This window comes from Megalopta genalis, chromosome 4 (assembly GCF_051020955.1).
Source record: "Megalopta genalis isolate 19385.01 chromosome 4, iyMegGena1_principal, whole genome shotgun sequence".
In the NCBI taxonomy this organism is placed as follows: Eukaryota; Metazoa; Arthropoda; class Insecta; order Hymenoptera; family Halictidae; genus Megalopta; species Megalopta genalis.
In genome coordinates, this window is record NC_135016.1 from 13,516,335 (window position 1) to 13,528,519 (window position 12,185).

Sequence of the window (12,185 nt, forward strand, 5' to 3'; positions counted from 1 at the left end):
TATAATATATTGTACAATATTCTCGTACATTGTAAAATATTACACATTACTTTAGTACATTATAATATTTTATATAATAATTCACATATAATAATAATAATTACATTATAGCATATTATAACGACGTCTCAAAGATCAAAACAAATTATTTGATTTTCTGTTGTTGAGTATAGAGTGTACACTTGTCAGTATATCTCACATATTTCTTAACTGTATAAATTGAACATTTTATAAAATTGACGAGAACCTTAGAAAAGTTCTCACATACTTCTAATTTTGTATATCTAAACAAGTAGGGGCGAGATTTGTTTTTCATGTTTAGAGTCTTTGTATGGTATAAGATATTCGAATTACTTTTGGATTTAATTTGGGGTGAATATTGTGACATTTCTTGGATGGTAGAATTTAAAAATTATCAGAAATATAGAAGAGAATCGCAGGAAATAATGGTCGATACATTGATGATTCACAATTAATGGAGAGTCTTGATACACACACACTATTAACGTTTTTAAGTAATATTATAAAAATTGTTTAACATTTGTGAATTAATCTGTCTGATAGTTGTACCATGTTCTAGTAATTAATACAGTTACCACCATTTTCTAGTATATAATACAGTTGTAATATATTTTAGTACATAATAATATAGTTGTGCTATAATATATTTAAGTAATTAATACAGTTGTCACTATGTTCTAGTACGTAATAGTGTTGTAATATATTCTAGTATGTAATAATATAGTTGTATTCATACTCTATTGCATAATGTAGGTATACTGCATATATTGTAGCACATAATAATATAGTTGTACAATATTCTAGTACATTAGTGTAGATGTATTATGTTTCAGTACATGATACGATTGCCATTATTTTCTAGTACATAATACAGTTGTAATATATTTTAGTACATAATAATATAGTTAAGTGCTATAATATATTTAAGTAATTAATACAGTTGCCACTATGTTCTAGTACGTAATAGAGTTGTAATAATGTAGTTGTATTCATACTCTAGTGCATAATGTAGGTATACTACATATATTGTAGTAAATAATAATATAGTTGTACAATATTCTAGTACATTAGTGTAGATGTATTATGTTTCAGTACATGATACGATTGTCATTAGTTTCTTGCAAATAATACAGTTTTAGTATATTCTAGTGCATAATACAATTGTAATATATTCTAGTATATAATACAACTGTACTATATTCTAGTACATAATGTAATTGTCCTACATCGTAATATATGTAATAATACAGTTCTACTATACCCTATTACATAATGTAGTTGCACTATATTGTTGTACAATATTGTTTTACCATATTTTTATACATAATAAAGTTGTCATTATATTCCATTACATAGTACTGGTGTAATATACGTATTCTAATAAACGAAATAGTTGTGTAACATATTCCAGTACATCATATAGTTTTCTATTCTAAACCTAATTGTGGGATCGCAAGAACAGAGCATTTTAATTTGAGAAACTTTCCCACCAACAAAAAAAGCACTTTAACGTAAAATATTAGAAATTCGTTATTCGAATCTGTTGCTGTAATTACGGTTCAGACCGACATTGCTTTTTCACCAACCATAACTTTAACCTGGTCACACGCTGGACAGGTCGAAACCAATGTAAAAACATCGGAAATTAATGTAAGTGGAATGGGCGTTTGGTTCATTTCATTTCTCGAAGCGAGGAGAGTTCTTTACAGTAGAAATATAGTTATTACAGACCGGTAAAATTGCTAGGCGTCATAAAACAGTATTTCTTAGAAAATTACCTATTACTTGTCAGTTGATGTGAGATAAAGTATAATTGTACGGTCCGCATTGGAAATGAGTAGAGAGTAGTTCTTGTGATTACTTTCTGGAATAAATGCAATGCATCTAACGAAACCAATTAGCGAACTCGGAAATTCCGAAAGTTGCGAAACTTTCTAAATCGTAATGAAATCTTTTATGTGTCGCTTGCTTTGGTTTTAGATCGTGAAATTATTCTTCGAAGCAACGCAGAAGAACTTCCGTTGCATTTTCTTTCACTGAAGTTATTACTTTGTTTAAAGTTAGTCCTACCATCGACCCTTAAAATTCAATGTTTCAATTATGCTTCACAAATTCGTGCAGAAATATCTTCTTCGCCCTCGAACGATCACGAAAAGACAACATGAAAGGCAGGAAGACCCCGACAGTTCCGCATATGGAAAATGATTGCGAAAATAGAAGTAATAAATTGTTTTGTTAGAATATTTTCATTAAACTAATTTCTTAATTCGAAGATTTTCCAAGTCGATTTTTTCGAAAACGAAATGCCCAATAAAAATAATTTGTTCTATATTTTCGACTTACTTTTTTACGTAGATTTAGCCCCTGTCCGTTTGTATTATCAATTATATGACATTCTCTATAATAAATAAAAACAGAAATATTTTAGTTTCATTTTGCGGCAACTCCTCGCATAGGGTTGCGCTAAATTAAAATGTCTGCTCATGTACGGTTTTTTGAAAATAAATAGTGAGACGAGGGGTTAATAACGCACGCGTGCCCGCGTTCAGATAAAAGAATGGAAACGCTTACAATTGAAAATATAAAGTACGGAAATTTGGTGTACAGAGACTTTCTAGAGCCACTGTACAAAAGCTACAGAAAATGCTCAAGAATAAAAAGACAAGGCAGAAGACGAAGCAGAAGAAGCAGAGGAAGAAGAAGAAGAAGTCGCAAAGAAGAGACCACTCGCGCGGTAAGAGTCCACCAGCTTCTCTTCCGTCGTCTGCGTTCGGCGATTCGCCATGATCTATAAATCGCGGGACAAGAGCCACCTCCGCCGACGCGAGCAGGACCCCGTTGTGACTCACCAGTCACAACTCGCGCGGACGACGAGAGTGAAAGAGCCGCGGAGAGGAATGGACATTGCGTCTGTGCCTCGTGGAGCAAAAGAAAGGGAGGAAATCGAACGGAGAGGGATGGGAGCACACGGACGAACGAGGAGAGACAGAAAGACAGAGGAGGACGAGGCTGCTGCCGGTCGAGCTTCAACAATAACGATTATTTACGCCCGCGGAGCATTGACGTTGACGTTTAACGTCCCTCTCCTACCGCGAACGCGACGCTGCGCTGCCCCCCTTTGCCGGCGCGGCCCGCGGTTCACCCGAGGAATTATTGCCGGTTTAGGAGAAATTAATTCTAGGTGTCCGATCGCGCGGCTGACTCGCGGGACAACTTGTTGGTACTTACGTGACAGTTCTGTGGCTGCAAGGAAGACGCTGCAGGAAGAGTTGTGGAAGATTACAATTGTGTTACTCGAGGAATTACAATTACGGAGTAATTAAATTGCATTGAAACTCAATTACATTATAATTCAATTGGATTATAAGACGATTATAAAGTAATCCAATTATATTATAATTATTATATATTATAATAAGTAATTCAATTATATTATAATACAATTACGAGGTATAATTTAATTATATTATAATTCAGTTACATTGTAATTCGTAATTCAGATCTCCATTCAATTAAATAACGATATAATTCGTAATTCAATAGGAGTACAATTACAAAATACTAAGTAATTCAATTACATTAATTACGAATTACGAAGTAAATAAATTAAAATTACGAATTAAAAGTAAAAATAAACAATTGAAAGTAATCCAATTATATTATATAATAATTATTATATTATAACAAGTAATTCAATTATATTATAATACAATTACGAGGTATAATTTAATTATATTATAATTCAATTACATTGTAATTCGTAATTCAATTCAATTGTAATTCGTAATTCAGATCTCCATTCAATTAAATAACGATATGATTCGTAATTAAATAGCAGTACAATTACAAAATACCAAGTAATTCAATTTCTTTAATTACGAATTACGAAGTAAATAAATTAAAATTACGAATTAAAAGATAATAATAGGTAATAAGGGGTTAAGAAAGCAATGTGAAGGTTTCATACAGAAGGATATTATCGTTTTGTCTACATAAATTACTATATCGTTTGCAAATAATAATACAATTTTTTAATTAATTGAAAAATCATTTCATTAAAAAACACAAAAACGTATTTGGCTTCTTCAAAGTTCTGGGCTGTAATGTGAAAAACATTGCATTTCAATAATATAATATTTCGATTACATTGTATTTCAATTACATTGTATTTCAATTACATTATATTTCAATTACATTATATTTCAATTGCATTGTTTCAATTACACTCGTACTTAAATAATTAGTAATTGTATTAAGTGGAAGATTTAAATCACCTAATTGTAAAAAACAATGTAATTAAATTACCTAATTGAATTAGCACAACTTTGACTGCAAGTCACATTTTTTCATTCTTGAAACTTCGTTTTTAGAAACTGTGTGCGAGACATTTCGAGATCTAATGAAGCAATTACTTCGTAATTTTGCAGATATCTTTAGTATAACATATATTAAAATTGAGATCGATTTTTTCAAAATTTTCAATTGTTTCAAGAAGTACAAACGAAGAAGTATACAAATTTTTTGTAAAAAATCCATAGTTCAAAAATACAAAGAGCTGTCATTTGGACAAAATGGAAATGTTCGATGGAAAAAATTGGAAATGCCCGGAGTTGTAGTTTCAAGCATTTTCTTATATAATTTCTGTTTCGGATAATCCCATTTGACAGGAACCATGCACACCCTCGAGCCATCTTGAAAAAAATTGTTCAAAATGACGTCGTTAAAAGCTTAAATCAACATTCGCGCTGTTTTCTTGTAGCTCATACTATTATATTTGAAATAACTCACACAAACTTAAATCAATAAAATGTATATCTTTTCTTTGCTGTTATACCGAAATATGAGTAATTTTTCGAACACGACGTAGTATCCTAACTCTTTAATAAAATAGCAGATCCAGTCCTTATTCAGATATAGTTGTGAGCATTCCTACCAGAACGTAAATCGCGATATTTATGCAAATCGATGACCGCGGAAACGCGAGACTAACTAGGTCAGCAGATTTCTCGGCACCCGCGTTTCTCCATAAACCTCTTACACGAATCCTTTCGCGGTTTATCTTTCACCTTTTCGTCCTTCCTCTATCTCTCTCTTTCCCTCTGTCGGCCGCCCACGCTGATAAGTATAGAATTTTTAATAACAGCTTCGTCGATTATAAATGGCTGTATTGAGGTATCAACTCCGAAGATTTAGATTTCTCAATAATGACTGTGGGATATTCGTGTAAGGTTAAGTTTTTCGTGGCTTCTTCTGAGTGACTGCAACGAATGTGAAATTGTATATGGTTTTCCTTTAATAATAATCTATAATTGTAACTGAGATAAGAAACTTAGGACTATCAGTATTTGATTGATTAGATTAGCAATAATTATAATAATGTATTTATTTTGAAAAGAGACGATATTTTCTAACTGTAGAGTATTTTTTACTGTAGTACAATAATACAAAATTATTAAAAATAAATAATTTTAATCCCATCGGCATCTATAAAATTATTTGTTCATTTCTCATGCATAAATCAATGCAATAATTTACAATATTGCTTAAATATATTTTTACATGATGTACACATCGTAAATGCATCATACAGTAGAAGATGCAGTAAAAACTATAATAATTGCATTCCAGTTCATGTTCACAAATTGACTCTAAAATACATAGTAATTCAACTACGCTGTAATTAAATTAAATAATACAGAATTCAGTTAATTTAATCGCTAATTATTTTCATTACGAGTATAATTAACATGCAATACAATTGAAATAGAATGTAATGGAAATACAGTTGTTGAAATTGTAGCCCAGAACTTTCAAGAAGTGAAATACATTCTTATGTTTTTCTTCCGTGCATTCACTTTATTTGACTCTTCTGAGTATTTTCTTCCCTATTATTACCTATTAATTCATTATTTCTTAATTCGTACTTTTAATTCAATTACATCGTAATCCGTCATTTACATTTAATTACATCGTAATCCGTCATTTACATTTAATTACATCGTAATCCGTCATTTACTTTTAATTACATCGTAATTCGTAATTTCAATTAAATTACATCATAATTTGTAATTTCAATTAAATTACATCGTAATTCGTAATTTCAATTAAATTACATCATAACTTGTAATTTCAATTAAATTACATCGTAACTAGTAATTTCAATTAAATTACATCGTAACTAGTAATTTCAATTAAATTACATCGTAATTCGTAATTTTAATTCAATTATATCGTAATTCGTAATTTCAATTAAATTACACCGTAACTAGTAATTTCAATTAAATTATACAGTAATTCGTAATTTTAATTAAATTACACAGTAATTCGTAATTTTAATTCAATTACATTGTAATTCGTAACGGACGTAATTTAATTACATAGTATTTCATAATTGTACTTCAATTGCAGTTACGAATTAAACTGTAATATAATTGTGATCCGAATAGCGAATCACAATGTGATTGAATTACAGTGTAATCGAATTGCTTTGGTAATTCCAACTCCTTGAGTAACTCAATCGTAATTCTGGCCAACTCTGTATGGCCCAGTGTTAAAAAAAGTTCTTCTGGCCTGAAAGGTGTTGAATCACTTTCGTGAGTCACTGTACACGGTTCCTAGCATTCCCACATTCGCAAACGCCACGAATGCACGAAGATCCGCATAAAAGATCGAGTCATAATTTCCCCCCCCCCCCGCACGCGGGCCATTCGCCGGCTGAAATGATCGGAACGTCACAACATCTTAGAACAGAAGGGTTACGAAATCCCGTGGAAGCGTTCGGGAGACCTTTCGACGATTAATCGATCCGAACCCCGCGAGGTGTCTTCACCCATGAATTTCGTGATCAATAGAACGCGAACGATCCAGCGTAAGGCGGCCCAGATACGCCGTTATCGGGGGGACGCGATCGAGCCTCGTCATCGGGGAATGTGGGAGTGTCGCAAAAGGATCATCCGCGTCTCCGACGAAGCAAAAAGATCGGTGACAGCCGGTCGACGGGAAGGTGTCACAAAGGGGCGTGCTGGCTCGTCACAGCCGGCTTGTCGCTTCGTCCCCAGCTCCCCTTCGTGATCCTTTCGATCTCGATCCTCGTTATCCAACGCCGCTCCGAACTAATTCAATTATCACTAGACCACGATGCCTCGTGCTTTCACAGTACACGCGAATTACAAGGATCATGACTGTTGTGATTAGGCCGCGGATGATCGTGCACGATTAATATACAAAATGCACGTGATATTTATGCACGAAAAATATGCGAAATAGGTAAATATGCGGGATATCAAACGTATAATGCAAATATATTTTCTTACCTGTAATGGTATACAAAATATTTCTTGTGCAAGTTATATGGCAACACAACGTTGGCGTAGAGTAGACCACTTTTTTCGATCAAAGTCATTTTTTTGACAGTTCTTGACCTTAGAACTATCGACGACTGGCGTACACTTACTTCGACCACAGGGTTCAAAATGACTCGTTTTTTAAATTAAGTAATTTCAGAAAAGATACGAAATATATTTCCTGTGCAAGCTATGTGGCAACACAACATTGGTGTAGGTTAGACCATTTTTGTCGATCGAGATCACTTTCTTCGCAGTTCTTGACCTTAGAACTATCGACGATTGGCGTACACTTACTTCTACCACAGGGTTCAAAATGACTCGTTTTGTAAATTAAGTGGTGAGGGTGGATCAAACTTAAAATCCAGAAAGACTGTTTTAAAATAGCGGTTTCTAGCTTCAATTTAAAAAGAAATTCATCATCCTGCGATGATTTCTCGCGGAGTTATTGTCGGTCAATGTTGGCCAATTTTTCTCAAAAATTTTTCTACGCTATCATTTTTTTTTTAACAGTATATTAAACACCCCATTTTACAACAATGAAAACGAAAGTATTTGCACTGGATATAAATATGTTTTAAAAATTATGATTCCTGTATTATTGGCGCTAAAGAACAAACTCATTGAACTGTCAAGATGAATCGCAATTCTAATGAAATACGTAATTTCAGATTATACAAATTTAATTTCATTATTTATTTACCTGTTGGAAAATGACACTTTTGATGTTCAGTTTTAATGGAATTTTGCAATAGCGACTAAAACATAAATTACTACGATAATATATTATTGTCTGAAAATTTTATGCGTTTTTTTCATTTTTTTCTATTTCATGAGCGAAAAATGATTATAAACCGCATAACAATGATAATAATTAATAATAATTAATATGTTTGTTCTCAGAATATCGCTTATTACTTCTGAGGTCTGTGATCCTGATAGAAACAAAATTTCATGTTTGATTTCAATTTCCCAAGTTATCGATGCTTGTATAAAATTCTATTTTAAGTACCAGTTAATACAGATCAATTTCCCAATAAACACTCTAGGTGCTAGTAAATTTAATTAGCTTAATAATTTATATAGTTTATTCCATCTAAAAGAAAACGACATTGCTAATAAAATTGTGGAACAGGTGTGTGAGTTATATTTATTATTCATAATTACTGAATAATAGTAATTATTCGTAATTACTGAATAATAGTAATTATCCATAATTACTGAATAATAGTAATTATTCATAATTACTGAATAATAGTAATTATCCATAATACCGAATAACAGTGATTATTCATAATTAATAAAACTCGATTAATTTTAAAATATGAATAATAAATATAACTCACACACTCGTTTCACAATTATGTATATATATATGTAATTTTATATATCGTTTTGAAAACCAATGAATAATATCAAAAAAGAGATGCATTTTTAAAAATCATGAAACTGGCAATAATAGTGTAGACAGTGATGCAGTAGTTGCGTGAGAAATGCAACAAATTCGTGCTAATCGAATTGAAATCTAACATGCAATATTGTTTGCATCGCAATTCTGTGCACTTCAAAATTTTCTTTAACGCATTTCATTTCTTCGATGCGTTTGCATCGATGAAAATTTCTGAATATTTCAGCAGTTATCGAATGTAGCAGAAACTGAAACTAACTGTACACTAAACGTCAAGGTTTCAACAAATTGTAATGTAAGTGACAGTAGTAAGAAGCCATCGTTGGACTCTCCACGCGTGCAACTACATGTATCTGTGCAGAGTAAAAATCCCGGTACAGAAAATACCACGATGTCAATCTTCTACATTAATACCGAGGATTATGAGAAAGGTCAAGTGAAAACGAAGAATTAAAATTCCCAATTTTTCTTCCATCGTCTTTAATGCGCTAAGTAACGCCGTGTCATAATCTGCGAATACCAAGATCTGCGTGGTTTTTATGAGTGGATATATGGGAATCATCGTCATTATAACATTTGCAATTAGTCTGATACAGGAACGTAATTTTCACGTGTTCGGACAAGCTGCTCCATTTCGGTGTTCTGATGTTCATATTTTTTAAGATTCTCTTTCCTAAAATTACACATGAACGAGGATTAGGAAAGTGCAATTATACACAGAACGTTGCTGTTGGAAGTTATTGCAAAACGTTTCATATGGACGGAAAGCAATAAATTCAAAAGTTAATTACAAGCCGCGTCTCTTACTTCGAATATACTTTTTTGCATGTTTTCATTTTAAATGGAAGAAACATGTAAATGACTAGAAAATTTATAAATCAATGAATGAAGACTTTCGGTAACATTTTTCAAACAATAATATATTATCGTAGTAATTTATGTTTTAGTCGCTATTGCAAAATTCCATTAAAACTGAACATCAAAAGTGTCATTTTCCAACAGGTAAATAAATAATGAAATTAAATTTGTATAATCTGAAATTACGTATTTCATTAAAATTGCGATTCATCTTGACAGTTCAATGAGTTTGTTCTTTAGCGCCATTAATACAGGAATCATAATTTTCAAAACATATTTATATCCAGTGCAAATACTTTCGTTTTCATTGTTGTAAAATGGGGTGTTTAATATACTGTTAAAAAAAAATGATAGCGTAGAAAAATTTTTGAGAAAAATTGGCCAACATTGACCGACAATAACTCCGCGAGAAGTCATCGCAGGATGATGAATTTTTTTAAAAATTGAAGCTTGATACCACTATTTTAAAACAGTCCTTCTGGATTTTAAGTTTGATGCACCCTCACCACTGTAACTCTTCTTAAAGACTATGTTTGTCATATTGAAAATTGCAAGTTTGACAAATTGCCCGGACTTTGTACAATTTTTTTCGGAGATCACGTTTGTAGCTGAATGAAGCTCGACCCATCCCCTTTAATTAAAAAAAAAAGATACTTAGTTGCGATTTTATTTCGCGAAGTTGCAACACTTAAAAGTAACCCTTACATTTGATAAACATGGCCTCGCATTTAAAGGGTTGCAGTGTTAAGGGTGCATCAAACTCGAAATCCAAAAAGGCTATCTTAAAATGCAGGTTTCAAGCTTTAATTTCGAAGGGAAGTCATCATTCTATGACGATTGTTCGCGGAGTTATCGTCAATCAAAGTTGGCCAATTTTTATCCAAAATTTATCTGTATTATTTTTGTTTAAGTCCGTGAAATTAATAATCATCTCCCAACAAAGATATCGCATCGTTACTTTCATTTCTCCGGAAACACTGGAGACCCTAAAGAGGGGTGGGGGCACTTAAGACCCCAAAGGGCCCAGCAATCCAGCAGTCCAGCTGGCAGCCACCGCTATCACGTTCGCCATCGCCTATGAAGACGCTGAAAGAAAGGAATAAATAGCAGACGAAAAACACAGTGTAGGTATGACTCAGAGGTATTCGAGGATTCCAGCGTAGAGTGCCAGGACGTTTGGTCCCGTTTCGAGTCGCCCTGGCCCCGGCCACGGTTTTCTGGCTGCTCATTGGCCCCCGTGGGGGTATCGAGCCAACCGTGTCCCATTATCCCATGCTAATTCCCCGGCTACGGCTGTCATTGCCTCGAGGCGAGGACTGACAAGTAACACCTCTTGGCTCGTGTTTCACTCGACCGTAGGAGTGTCTCCTCTCCTGCTCGCCCCTCCATCGGGGCCTTTTTTCCCCCAGTCATTGGTCCCCACCTAGAAATCGTTTCTTTTTAATTCGCCCGGTTCGCCTCTATTTCTCCTATTCGGTCGGCGCACAGTGGAGCATTTAGTCCGAAAAACTGGCCAAAATTAGAGCTTACAAAAAGATTCCCAGTCTACTAATAACTATGTCAGCTGCGGATATTTATGCGCACTAGAATGATCACGCGTTATTGATAAGAAAAGCAAAATCAGTAGAAATCGATTTCTTCAGTCGATAATTCTAATTATTTGAGAAAAGAACCCATTCGTATTCTTCAATCAAATGCTTCAACTATTTTATGTATTACGTACTCGTTTCTGCCATAAGTGGATCTGCAGTATACTAATATCTAGTCTGCGGATTTTTATGCAGGATAAAAATAGTCTGCATTAATCGCAAGACAGAGGATACGTAGATTTATTTTCTGGATGGTTGTAACAAGTTGAAAAAAATAGAACAGTAGTTTTAAATTCTTCAAATGATTTCATTATCTTGCATTTGAGCTATTTAGTTTTGTTAGAAATGCTTAAAATTCGCAGTCCATCATAATTTAACCTTCGAGTTCCTAGAAAGATCTCAAAATGTGAACTTCGAATTTCTCAAAAATTTCAAAAAATTGTCGACATTCACATTGTCATGATTTTGTCAAAAGAAATCGTGCAACAATGAACCTGAACTTATTTCGAAACTTGTAGCCTCTACTTTCGCAGTTCGTCGTCCATTCTTATTAAAAATGTTTCTGCGCGATGTAGCAGGCAAAGAACCAAGGACGTGTTCCTAAGAACGTTTTTAATTACATTGGATTTAGAAGAATGTGAGATAAATAGAACCACGACAGACGACTGATGAAGAAAGTGTAACTCGTTTAACATTTAATTACTGGCTTGTGAGACCAGTACTAATTACTTGTTCATTCTTAATCACAATTGTAAGAAAAATTATAAAACAGGGAACGTTTTCAATACACTTGCTTTCACTCAATCGAACTTGGACCTCTTCATTATTGACGTGCAAATTAAGAACAATTGATTTCGATCTTTTATTTAACACTCTTCTGCTGATAATAACGCAATAAACATTACGGTCTGTGAGATCGCTAATAATGATAAGTTTTAGAAGTTGTATAGGAGTTAAGAGTAAACA